Source organism: Protopterus annectens, chromosome 2.part0, assembly GCF_019279795.1.
Source record: "Protopterus annectens isolate FY-2018-M chromosome 2.part0, PAN1.0, whole genome shotgun sequence".
Taxonomy (NCBI): Eukaryota; Metazoa; Chordata; order Ceratodontiformes; family Protopteridae; genus Protopterus; species Protopterus annectens.
The window spans coordinates 1,376,767,216-1,376,780,515 of record NC_056728.1 but is presented as its reverse complement, the minus strand read 5'-3'; the positions used below and the strand labels follow the sequence as shown (position 1 = coordinate 1,376,780,515).

At 44.4% G+C, this 13,300-nt stretch overlaps 1 protein-coding gene and 1 non-coding gene across 2 annotated transcripts in view; one reads left to right on the top strand and one right to left on the bottom strand.

Annotated features, from left to right (window-relative positions):
- The window catches only part of LARP7 (La ribonucleoprotein 7, transcriptional regulator), a 1,030,416-nt gene that overhangs the window by 827,378 nt on the left and 189,738 nt on the right, over window positions 1–13,300 (bottom strand). The window lies entirely within an intron of this gene.
- LOC122793842 lies at window positions 12,742–12,817 on the top strand. Its single transcript, XR_006363566.1, has one exon.

Here is a 13,300-nt window from a genome sequence, read left to right as displayed (position 1 = left end):
TTTCGTTGACAGTACACCCCTGGGAGGTCAGTAGGTCCTTCACAAAGGTCAGGTGCTGTAACAGCTTTTCCTGTCTGCCTGAATCAGGCAATCATCTAAGTAAGGGTAAATTTGAATATTTCTTTGTCTGCAAAAGGCAATGGCTGGAGCCTGGCATTTTGCAAAAACTCTGGGGGCAGTGGATTAGCCAAAGGGAAGCGCAGATAATTGAAAGTGCAAAGATCCTGCCCTGAACCGTACGTATTTCCTGCAAGATTCCCTGATTGGGATGTGTAGGTAGGCCTCTTTTAGGTCTAGGGTGGCTAACCAAGCATCCTTGGAAAGCATAGGAAGAAAACTGTTGGAGGGTAAGCATTTTGAATTTTGGTATCACCAGAAAGATGTTTAGAATGGATACATCTAGGATTGGGTGCCAGGAAAAGTCTGGAATAGAAACATTGGCCTATCTGGTCTGCAGGAACATGCTGAATTGCCCTCATGGAGAGCAGGGAATGGACTTTCTTTTCGGCCTCTGCCCACTGGTTTGGAGGAAGATCTGGGAACCCTTTTGCGGTTGGCAGAGCATAGAAATAAAATCTGAATACCTGGGACACTATGTTGAGGATCTATCGGTCGTTGGTAATAGAGGCCCAGTTGTTTGCATGGAGGGAGAGTTTTCCTCCTAGGGGCACAATCAGGTGGGCAGAGGTAAGGGGTGGAGGTGTGAAGTCATTGTGAGTTCTCACCATAAGGGGGTGGCTTAGCGCTCCATGTTTTTGAAGAGGAGGAAGGTACAGTTGTTTACACTTACCATAAATGTAGATGTTCGAGTGTATTCACTGTTGCGGTCATCACACTTGGGATAGCTGCCTGCAGGTAGCCCTCAGTCAGCCCGAATACCAGAGTCTTGGGATTTCTGCGTCGGATGCTGTCGCTTCTTCCATGACGTCAGGGGTATAAAACAAGTAGCCGACGGCATTACATCAGTTTTTTTCCCCCAGATGTTAGGAGCTCTGCAAATAGGAAGCTAGTATATAGTGTGGAACACCACCAGTAAAAAGGAAATACCACTGCCATAAAAAATGGCCATATAGAGGATAGGTAGAAAGGATAGAGGAAAAACAGGGGGCTGGACGGAGGGAAACCAGGACTGCAACAGTGAATACACTCGAACATCTACATTTATGGTAAGTGCACACAAAGTACAGTTGTGTACACTTACCATAAATGTAGATGCTCGAGTGTATTCACTGTTGCAGTCATCACACTTGGGTTACCTGCCTGCATGTAGCCCTCAGTTGGCTCAAATATCAGAGTCTTGGGATTTCTGCTTCGGGTGCTGTCGCCTCTTCCATGATGTCAGGGGTATAAAACATGCAACCAACACCATTACATTAGTTTTGCTTGCCCTAGATGTCAGGAGCCCCCAAAATAGGAAGCTATTACAGGGTGGGGAACATCTCCAGTAAAAAGTAAATACCCCTGCCATAAAAGATGGCCATAAAGAGGATAAGTAAAAAGGATAGAGAAAGCCAGGGGGCTGGAGGGAGGGAAACCAGGACTGCAACAGTGAATACACTCGAACATCTACATTTATGGTAAGTGTACACAAAGCACCATGTTCTTCGTGTTTCACTGTTGCAGTCATCACACTTGGGTTGATTCCCAAAGCTGAGGAATGGTGGAGGCAGTCAAGAGGAGTTAGGGCTGGCTAGCAGGCCTTGTAAGACTGCTGTAGCAAATCCAATTCTGGATTTAAAAAAAAAGGCAAGTGGTAATGCTTGGTGAAGGTGTGTACAGAGCACCAGATTGCAGCTTCAAGAATGTCCCTGGTAGGGACCCCCCTGAAGAATGCTGTTGAGGTGGAAGTAGCCCTAGTAGAATGTGTTCTGATCTCCTGTGGGGTAGGTTTTCCATAGTGCTTGTAGCAGAAATGGATGCAGTGTGCTATCCATTTGGAAATGGTTTGCTTTGAAATGGCCTTGCCCTCTGCCCTTGTAGCAAAGCTGACTAGCAGCTGGTCAGATTTTCTGAAAGGCTTACTCCTGTCAAGGTAGAACCTGAGCTGTCTGTGCACGTCCAAGTAGTGCAGGATCCGTTCTGCTTTATTCTGAGAATTAGGGAAAAAGTTTGGCAAATGGATGGTTTGGTTTAGAGCCACACTGGAGACCACCTTAGGCATGAAGGAAGGGTTAGTCCTGAGGGAAACCTTGTCAGCATGGAAATAATGAAGGGTTCCACAGCCATTAGTGCCTGTAACTCAAGACACTCTTCTAGCTGAGGTTACGGTTAAAAGCAAAGCTGTTTTCTAAGAAAGGAATTTTAACACTGCTGAAGCCGCAGGTTCAAAAGGGGGAAGCGTGAGCTTTTCCAGTAGAAAGTTAAGGTCCCAGGCAGGGATGGGTGCTCTCCTAGGGGGCCTTAAGTTGTTAGTCCCTCTCAGGAACTGTTTGATGAGAGGGTGAGAGAACAGAGTTGGCTCAGTATTATAACGAGCGGAGATGACAGAGGCATGAATCTTAATGGAGGAGAAGGATAGGCCTCTGTGGAGCAGCTCTGCTAGGTAATCAAGGATATGAGGTAGAGGGCACAGCTGTGTCCTTTCCTTGAGACGGATTCCAAGAACAATATATTTTACACTTTGCAGCATAGAATTTCCTAGTACTATGCCTTCTGGCCTCAAGAATGACGTCCAGGACCTGTTTGCTGAGGGTTGCTGGTGGAGTATTCAGGGGATAAGCCAGGCTGCAAAGATTAGGGTTTGCAGCTGTGGATGCAAAATCTGTCCCTCCTGCTGAAACAGCAGGGAAGGTGTCTGATGAAGGTGCCAGGGTGGCACTGTTGGCAGACTGCGTAACAGTGTGTACCAGTGCTAGCGTGACCTGTCTGGGGCAATAAGAATTGCCCTTGGGCTGTCCTGTCTGATCTTGAGTAGTACCTCTGAGAGGAGGGGCAGAGGGGGAAAGGCATAAATTGAGACGTTTTCCCATTTGAAAGATAAGGCATCCACCTTCCAGGCCCTGCTGTGAGGTTTCCGGGTGCAAAATTTGCTCAACTGGGGTTCTCGGGGGAGGCAAAGAGGTCCACCTCCGGTGTCCCCCCACCTCTGGATTAGAAGGTTGAAGGTGTTGGGCTCCAGTTTCCACTTGTGTGTGTCCAGGAAATTTCTGCTTAAGTCGTCTGCCAGTAAATTCTGTTTGCCTGGCAGGAATTGAGCTTGTAGATGCACTTGGTTGCTCAAGGCTGTGTTCCACAGGGCCATGGTTAACCTGCAGAGTTGTAAAAGAATGGGTTCCCCCCTGCTTGTCTATGTACCACATAACTGTGGTGGTGTTTGTTTTTATCAGCAGCTGTCCTGGAAGGATAAGGTATTTGAAGGCTGTCAGAGCATACTGTACAGCTAACATCTCTTTTTGATTGATGTGCAGGAAAATTTGTCCTGGGGTCCACTTGCCCTAAATGCATTTGCCTGCCATGTGAGCCCCCCCCCCATGCATAGTCTGATGCGTCTGTAGTCAGGATTTGGGCTGCGAGGGGTTGAGTGAAAGGCAGTCCCTTGTTGTGGTTGCATGCTTCTGTCCACCAAAGGAACTCTGCCCTTAGACAAGGTATGATAGGAATGACTGTTTCCAGGTCCTGAGAATGTTGGCACAAAAGACTTTTCAAGTACCACTGAAGTTTCCTCATATGCAGTCTTGCATATGGAATTAGCAGAATGCATGAGGCCATGAACCCTAGGGGCTTGCAGTATTTTCCTTGCAGATAGCTGGGTTTTGGTGGCCATTTGTTTGAAGCAGTTGTTCAAATAGACCTGTTTTTCTGGAGTGAGAAATGCCATCTGGGAAGTTGTGTTCAAGCTTGCTCCCAGGAATGCAATTTTTTTGACTAGGCACCAGTTGTGATTTCTTTTCGTTGATGGTGTAACCCCAGTGAAGATAGGAGTCTTTTTACAAATGCCAGGTGCTGAAATAGCAATTCCTGACTAACCGCCTGAATCAGGCAATCGTCCAAATATGGGAAAATTTGGATATTTCTCTGCCTGCAGTATGCAATGGCTGGAGCCAGGCACTTTGTGAATACTCTGGGCGCAGTAGATAAGCCAAAGGAAAGTGCAGAGAACTGATAGTGCACAGAACCTGCCCTGAAGCATAGATAATTCCTGCAAGTCTCCCTTATGGGGATGTGCAGGCAAGCTTCTTTTATCCTTGGCTAGCATAGGGAGAAGCTGTTGCAGGGTAAGCATTTTGAATTTTTGGACCACGTGAAAAGTGTTGAGAACTGACATATCCAGGATAGGGTGCCAAGAGCCCTCTTTTCTGGGCACCAGGAACAGTCTGGAGGAGAAACCCTGTCCCCTTTGTTCTACTGGAACAGGCTGAATGGCCCTGATATTGAGCAGGGAAAGTACTTGCTTTTGAGCCTCTGCCCACTGGTTTGGAGGAAGGTCTGGAAACCCGATTGGGGTTGGCAGTGAATGGAAGTAGAATCTGTACCCCTGGGATACAATGTTTAGAACTCAAAGGTCCCGAGTAATGGACATCCAGTTTTTGGCATGAAGGGCAAGTTTTCCTCCAAGGGGCACAAGTAGTTGGGCAGGGCCGATAAGGATTATTAAAAAGTCATTGTGAACTTTTTCCATAAGGGGATGGCTTACCACTCCGTTTTTGAGGTGGGAGCACTCAATTGTTTAGATCTCTGCATACCCTGAGACTGTAGTCTGTTTCTCCTCGGTTTGGACCGAGAAAGCCTGGAAGGGGCTGGAAAGGATCAGTTTTTAGAAGGCCAATTCCTACTGAATATAGGTGGCTGCACTTGTTAGAATTCCTTAACAGTTTGCATAGATTTACCTTTTCTTCCATCTTTTTAAGAACCTCTTCTGCTCTGGTGCCAAACAAACGGTCCTGATTTAAAGGAGCGTCTAGTAATTTTCATTTGACATGGTCAGGCAAGGTTTGTTCCTTCAGCCAAGCATACCTTCTCAGTACGGACCCAGTGACTGCAGCCCTGAAAGACGCTTCTAGGGCATCAAAGCCACACTACAAAGTATGCTTACTAACTTGGTTTGCAGAGTGCACTAACTCTCGTAAATCTTTATTTTCTGCACAATCTGGAAATAACACCATTTTTTGTTTAATTAGTTTCATGATATGTTGGTGGTACTTCAACACATGAAACTGGCAATTCAATGCCCTGATGGCAAGAGTTGCAGATGTATATACCTTCTTACCCAATCTAAGCTCTGGAATCCCTGTCTGAAGGAGCAGGGTTTTTGGGTGTAGTAGCCTTAATACCTTTAGGTTCTTGGGAAATGGTCTCTAGAGCTGCAGTAGGATTCTTAAAGAGAAGTTTGTGAGAATCAAGTACTCTGTAGTATGTCAGGTTTTCTAGGGGCCAGTGGTAAAGTGTCTGGAGTAAGACTGGATTCCATGAAGACATCATCTACAACATCCAGGACAGGGGTATAGGTACAGGCCTGTGCTGAGGCAACTCTAAAAATTTTCTGAGTTTCTTTTTGGGCTGAGGATAGTCCTGGCATTCCCAGCGGAAATGCTCTCTTAAAGTATGCAAAGTTTCATCAAAAGAAAAATCCTCTGGAGGGGAGGCAGAGGGAATGGATTCCTCTGCATCTAAACCCTCAAAGGGTGATAAGGTTATGTCCTGGTAATCAGAAGGGTCAGAGTCATCAGACTCCTGGTCTGTAGAATCAGAAAGAAACTCAATTCTTTGTCTCTTAGCAGGGGAAGGCTGGCTTCCGCTAATTAGGGCGATAAGGTCTTCAGTCATTCTAAGCATTTGTTTTTGTGGCAAGGAAGCTTGAGCATCATGCACTTTGGTCGTTGGTTTTCTAGGCGTAGTGTGTACTCTGGGCCTGAGAAACTCGGTAGTTTTAGCTACAAAGTTGTCGGTTTAATGCGAACATCGGTAGGTCGGAATACACCCTCAGAAGCCAGTGCCTGCACAGTGGCTCCGGACCCATCCAAGGTAGAGACATCCGCAGGTTCCAAAGTCGAAGAAGCATCTTGTGGCATACTGGACTCCGAATGGGTCTCAGCAGATGCCTGCGAATCTGTAGAAGCGGGCATCAGGGGCTGCAAAGATGCCTCACTGAGTACCTGCGGACTGGCGACTAGCTTAACGGAAGCATCGTCGGCAGTTTTGGGCCTACGCAGTCTGTCTTTATCTTTACGCTTTTTTGGAAGATAAGTTGTCGGACGGCTTATTGAAGCCATTACGGAATACGGTGAAAGAGAGCAAAATAATTTAGCGACAAAAAGAGCCTGACGACGAATGGTTCGGGCGTTAAACAAGGCACAAAACCGACAGCGAGGGATATCGTGGTCTGGGCCTAAACAGGTGATGCAGTAAGAATGAAAATCTCTGTGAGGTATTTGCTTTCTACAGGCAAGACAATTGTTAACTTTTTCGGACATCGGCTAGAGCAAGAAAAAAGAATCCCCAATGGTGTACTTAACTTTAGAAGACGTCAAGTTTGAAACTTGGAAAACGAAAATTTCAGGTAACGCCCATCCCGCACTTGCAAACTGCTTCTGCTTTGGGCTCCTTCTCGTCAAGAAAGACTGATGTAATGGCGTTGGCTGCCTGTTTTATAGCTCAGACAACCTGACGTGATGGAAGTGACAGTATCCGACGCAGAAATCCCAAGACTCTGGTATTCGGGCTGACTGAGGGCTACCTGCAGGCAGATAACACCCCAGTGTGATGATTACAACAGTAAAACACGAAGAACATCTCCACTGCTCAGATTTCTGCATTCCCTGGGAATGCTGTCTGGGGGTTCTGTTTCCCCTGGGTCTGGGCTGAGCTGGCCTGGAGGGGGCCAGAAGGACCAGTGCTTGGAGGGGCAATGCCTAATGAACCTCGGAGGCTGGATCTGCAAAAAATCTTTAACTGTCTGCATAGATTTAGCTTTTTCTTCCATCTTTTTTAAGACTACTTCTGCCTTGGTGCCAAACAAATTGTCTTTGTTCAATGGAGTGTCCAATAATTTTGATTTGACATGGTCTGGCAAGGTCTATTCATTAAGCCACGCACGTCTTCTAAGGACAGAACCAGTGACTGCTGCCCTGCAAGATGCTTCTGGGGCGTCAAAGCCACATTGCAAGGTGGGCTTATTAACTTGGTTTACAAAATGCATAAGCTCTTGTAATTCTTTATTTTCTGCACAAGCAGGATAGGAAGATAGTTTTTGTTTGAGTAGTTCCATGGTATGCTGCAGATATTTCAGCATGTGGAACTGACAATGTTGTGCTCTAATAGCAAGAGTTGCAGAGGTGTATACTTTTTTATCCCATCTGTCTAAAGCTTGGGAATCCCTGTCTGAGGGGATGGGATTATTAGCTGAGGTTGCTTTAAATTCTTTAGGTCCTTGGGAGATGACCTCGGGTCAGCAGTAGGATTTCTGAAAAGCAATCTGTGAGAGTCAGGGACTCTGTAGTACCTGTCAGGTTTCCTGGGAGCAGGAGGAAGGTTATCAGAAGTCAAACTGGCTTCTATAAAAACATCATCCACAACATCTAGGACAGGAGGAATGGCTAAAGGTCTGTGCTGTGGTAAATCTAAGAATTCCCTGACTCTTTTTTGACTGAGGATAGTCTTGACATTCCCATTGGAAATACTCCCTTAAGGTATATAGGGTTTCATCAGATGAAAATCCTCGGGTGGAGAGGCAGAAGGAATGGATTCCTCTGCATCAGAATCCTCATAGGCAGAGAGGGGTTGCATGTCTTCATATTCAGAAGCATCAGAGTCATCGGACTCCTGTTCAGATAAAACCACTGGGCACAAGTCACTTTTTTCTTTTGGAAGGGGTAGCCTGACTTCCACTAATAAGCACAATAAGGTCTTCCGCCATTTTAAGCATTTGAGACTGAGGCATGGAAGCAGATGCCAGAGCATGGGTTGTCAGTTCCTAGCCTGGGCCTTTGAAACTCGGTAGTTTTAGAAAGAAGTGAAGATGCGAAAGAAGTCGTAAGTTTGTGTCCAGTATCAGTAGAGCAAAGAACTTCCTCAGAAGCCGGTGCCTGCTCAGCAGCTCCGTACCCATCCAAGGTAGAGACATCCGCAGGATCCTTAGTCGAAGAAGAGTCTCTCGGCATACTGGACTTGAAAGTGTCTTGATAGCAGTCTGCGAATCCACAGAAGCGGGCATCAGGGGCTGTGAAAGCGCCTCACTGAGGACCAGAGAACTGATGACTAGCTTAGCGGAAGCGTCATCTGCAGTTTTCGGACGTGCGCTGTCTGTCTCTGTCTTTATCCTTACGTTTTTTTTTGGAAGATCGGTAGTCGGATGGCTTACCGAAGCCATACCGGAGATCAAGGACTGAGAGCGAAAATATCTAGCTACAATAAGGGCCCAATGTATATTTCTGATGTTGAACAAAGCACAAAAGCGACAGGGAGGGACGTCGTGGTCTTGGCCTAAACAAGTGACGCAGTAAGAATGGAAGTCTCGGTGTGGTATTTGCTTTCCACAGGCGAGACAATTGTTAACTTTTTCTGACATCGGTTAGAGCAAGAAAAAAGGATCCCCAACGGGGTACGTAGCTTTAGAAGACTCCAACTTCAATTTGGAAATGAAAACTCAGGTAGCGGACAACCAGCACTCGTGGAACTGCTTCTACTTCGGGCTCCTCAGCAAGAAAGACTGATGTAATGGCGTCGGCTGCCTGTTTTTATACCACTGATGACCTGACGTCAGTCCTGGAGGGAAAGCAACCGATGCAGAAATACTAAGCCTCTGGTATTCGGGCCGACTGAGGGCAACCCCCAGCAGGCTAACACAAGTGTGATGACTGCAACAGTGAAACACGAAGAACATCTGCCAGGGCTGCCAGCACACACATTCATGATAATGTCCTGGGCAATGCACATGACCTGGTTGTTGATGGAGTGGTACCCCTTGCGGTTGACGTATATTCTACCCTGCTCACTGGGTGGTGCCTTGATGTGTACCATGAGTGCAATCTATGGCACTCAGTACCTCAGGGTATAGTGTTACATGGTAAAAGTGTTGCATATTGTTGGCCCTCGCCTGAGGGGAAAATAAATGTGCTCACCGGCGTGTGGTAGCATGGCATCCAGGAGTTGGTGGAGTACACTGGATGCTGATGCGTGTGAGACACCTATCATGCCCCCAGTTGGTCTTTGGAAGGTACCTGTGGCTATTACCATAAGGGCTTGTTTCCACTGAAATGGGCTGCCCTCTGTTGGCCCTGGGTGTCAGTTGAGGGTGGCAGAGCTCAGCGAGTTCTTGTAGTATATCCCTGTCCACCCTGTAGCGCTCTACAACCTCCAGCTCATGTAGCTCCTGGAAGGTCATCCTAGGCCTGCACACTCTTTGCCTTCTCTGTCTAGGCCTATTTTCAGCAGCACCAGCAACTGCACTGACTTCGGCATCGAACACATACAGATGTAGCAGGCCTGCAGCAGTCCCTAGCATTCTTTCCCTTAAAATTCCCAAGTATGTACTCAAATGGTGCAGAGTATGGGTGAAAAATTAGACTGTCGGGGGTATGCATACTTTATTATAGTGCTCTACTCTAGGTGCTGACTGTGGGACTGGCTACCTATGATGCATTCCACCTGCCAAGTACATTATTACGAAGATTTAATGGCTGTAGTTTAAGTGAAACTGGGTCATCAGTAATTAATACATCGTTGGCTTTTAGATATACTTAGCACAGCAGCATGCTGGGCAAACACGAGGAAACATGCTCCCTGAAAGTAAATAAAGTTTAGCAGCAAGTGTACATGCCCCCATGTTGAGCACAGCGGCGCACCGTGCAAACAGGCGCAGTTGAGCTCCAATGAGCTTACAAGTCCTCAGACACGCCGCTTCTTGATGTCAGCTACCTTTTCTGTGAACACTAACACGGTTCTGTGCCTACACGGAAGGGATATGCAGACACAGATACCCATTTGTGCTATTCAGTAACCCCACCTCATTTGGATAGGGATCCATGCACACACCCTGCAAACTACACAGTTCCAGGCCCTACCTCGTTAGCAACAGCACCATTCCGCCACTGCAGATGCTCCAGGCAGGGTCCACATACTATTAATTTTTTTTTACTCTTTTCATAAAAGTGTGTTTGCTCACTGCAGCACTCTGCACAAACATACCCAGATCATTATAAAAAATAAAATTATTTTAAACTATTTCAGTTACATTTTTGGATATACGGTGGATAGTTTTGGTCATATCTGTATGTGATATGCAATTTCTGTCCATCTACCTGTGTTTTTACAGCCCCTGTTGTCTGTCTGAAATCCTGTATATGGAATTTTTCTGTGTACACTACAGACACTGACATGGGGTCTGCAGGGCTGCCTATCTGCTTGCTGGATTACTCTACTTGCCTCATTTGCATGAGATTCACCTCTTTATGAGATGATTTGCATGCCACGAAACTTCCCGAGCACTGCTTACTGGATCACAAACCTGATTACTTTCATGTAAGGAGCGTGTCATGATGCCTACACAGTAAAAATGAATGTGTAGGCTTTATTAAATTCTCCACACCATCTAAACATGCTAGCTTTCCTAAAAATACAACCATTTAACATATATACCTTTTTCTTCTGGATAACTGAAATACCCTCCCTCAATCTATCAACTTTCTTATTTTTTTCAGAAATTCTCTCCGTTGTTCTATTACTGCTTGTTCCCTTCCAAACTTAACCCCTAGAACATCAGTTTTAGTTCTGATAAAATAAATTCCTGCCATTTTACATCCCCAAACCCTTTACTTTTTGACTTACTTAACTGCAATCCTACTGTACTTAAAATTGTTCTGTTATATAAATTCTTTCATTCAATGTTTATTCTTGGCTACCAAGACAAAATCATCTGCATAGGTTAACATTAAAGGTGACCTTATCCCTTCCTTAACTTCTTTATCTACCATCCTTTAACCTTAACCTATATGTTTGTAAACTGCATGCATTACAATCACAAGCTGCCATAAGCTCAATGGACAACCTTGCTTTACTCCTCTTCCCTGTCCCATCTTTCTTCCTACCTATCCATTCACCATCACAGACACATAAGAATTTTCATAAATTGTCCTCACTTTCCCCTACGCCCTATTTTTTTAAATGTACAGCATTTCCCCATGATCAATACTACCAAAAATGCATTAGCCACATCACATTGACACATTCAACCACTTTAACCATCTTAAGCATTTCATTTACCCTTTAAATTTAATCCATGCACCCCCTTCATCTAATTCTTCTTTCATGACACCAGTTATCCTGGATAATCTTTACAGTTTATAGTATTTCCCAATGTAACTGGTCTACAGTTTTTCATTTTATTTATACCATGTCCCCCTTTTTCCATATACATTTTACAATCCCTCTTACACATCTTTGCTTTTATAACTTCCTTCATCTGTTCATTCAATATTTCTAGAAAAAACATTTTTATTATCTGACATTTCTTTATAAAAACTATACCCTAATCCAGGGGTTCCCAAAGTGTGCGTCGCTGCGTCCGTGGGAGCCACGGCTTCCTCACAGGGGTGCCACGAACGAATACCCTTCATTTATGATTTTTTTTTTTAATTTTTGTGGTGTTTGAGCTGACGTCATCACGTGCACGATGATGTCAGCTCCATCAGGGCTACCAGCCTGTCAGTATTGCGCTCAAAGAGCTCACGTTGACGTCGTGCACACATTTCCGGCTGTCCTAGCTGTTGCGAGCAGGGGAGCAGATCCAGTCTTCAAATAACATGCGGCGGTAAACTGATGTGGTGGTGAGTACTTGGTAATAGCTACTTTAACTTTAAACCTTCATGCTTCTGAAATATATTTCATATGTACTACACTGACTAGCGCATCTCTCTAACGTCTCCAAATTTTGTTCTGTTCTCATCTGTAATATTACGACTTGGGGGAGAAATATTGGCGGACTGTAATTAATTAATGTCAGTAGAGTTAAAGGTGTCTTTAATGTGAAAAAATGCACATTAATTAACATTGTCTTGTTCATTCAATCTCTGAAGTTAATATTACTCTATTTTAAAGTCCTTGATTATTTTTGGATTTGTCCCTTGCTGTCCAGTATTATTTCTGGTAGACTGGCCCATCTTTTTCTGAGTAGGGGATGTAACCATGTATTTTATGGGTTCCTGGGGTTTATCAAACGTAAACATTATTTGTTTCACATTCATTATTCCCTAAAGCTGTCTTTGTCTAGTTGAGACAGAACTGAGGGAAGTTTAAAAACTTGGAAGAGTAATGCATATGGCGAGCATGCTTCTTATAGTAATGCTGCCTGGCGCCCACTGCTTTGCATTCTTTTTTTTTCTTTACATGATCGAGCTCTTTTTATCTTGGGCTTGATATGCTTGGGAAAACCTTTTGCTAAAGGAGTCATTTGAATGCATGTTCTTTTGAAATGCACACAATTGGTTATGTTTTGTGGTCGGTGTTTTAGGCAATGGTTCCAAAAGTAGCTAGTGTGTGTGTGTGTGTGTGTGTGTGTGTGTGTGTGTGTGTGTGTATATATATATATATATATATATATATATATATATATATATATATATATATATATATATATATATACATGCATACATATAGATTTCATATATATATATATATTTTGTTATATTTTATGGTACATTTTAGTGTATTATTTTGAATTGGGCGAGCAAATCATTTGTGAGTTGGGAGACTGCTTTATTTGGAGATTTTGCTTTGTATAATTGGCACCAGAAAAATAGGAAGTAATGCCGGTCGATGATGATTAGCCCACTGCGCAATCTGATTTCCGAAGTGATGGAATCCATGCTGTCAAGGGCTGAGACCAACTAGTAAAGTACAAGTATTCTTTCCTTTTTCATGTATAGCTTTGATTGGTAGGACCGTGGATTTATTTAAACTTATGTTTACAGGGCTAGTGTTATAGTGAATCCTTGTACCTCTAATGGACGGGAGTCTGGCTGCTTCTGTGTGGGTGGGGCTAATTTGATTGACAGACAAACCGAGTGATGTAATGATCCGGGAGCTAATTTCTAGTATTGTTGCGACTGGTTGGGGGGGGGGGTCACAAAATCTAGCCCGTTTTCGTGACTGACAGTTGGAAACACTGCAGATGACTTTCGGGAATTTGTTTCCTTACGTAGGGCATGGTAAGTTTTCAGAACTAGCTTATGAGAAAAAAAGCCTTAGTGATCAGTAAAGCAGGCAGACTTAACTCGGGTTAAGATACAGTTTCACACTGAGATATTTACATGAACTCTAGGTAAGCTTATTTACATTTTACAACTTCAGAAATGAAAGACCGTAATAT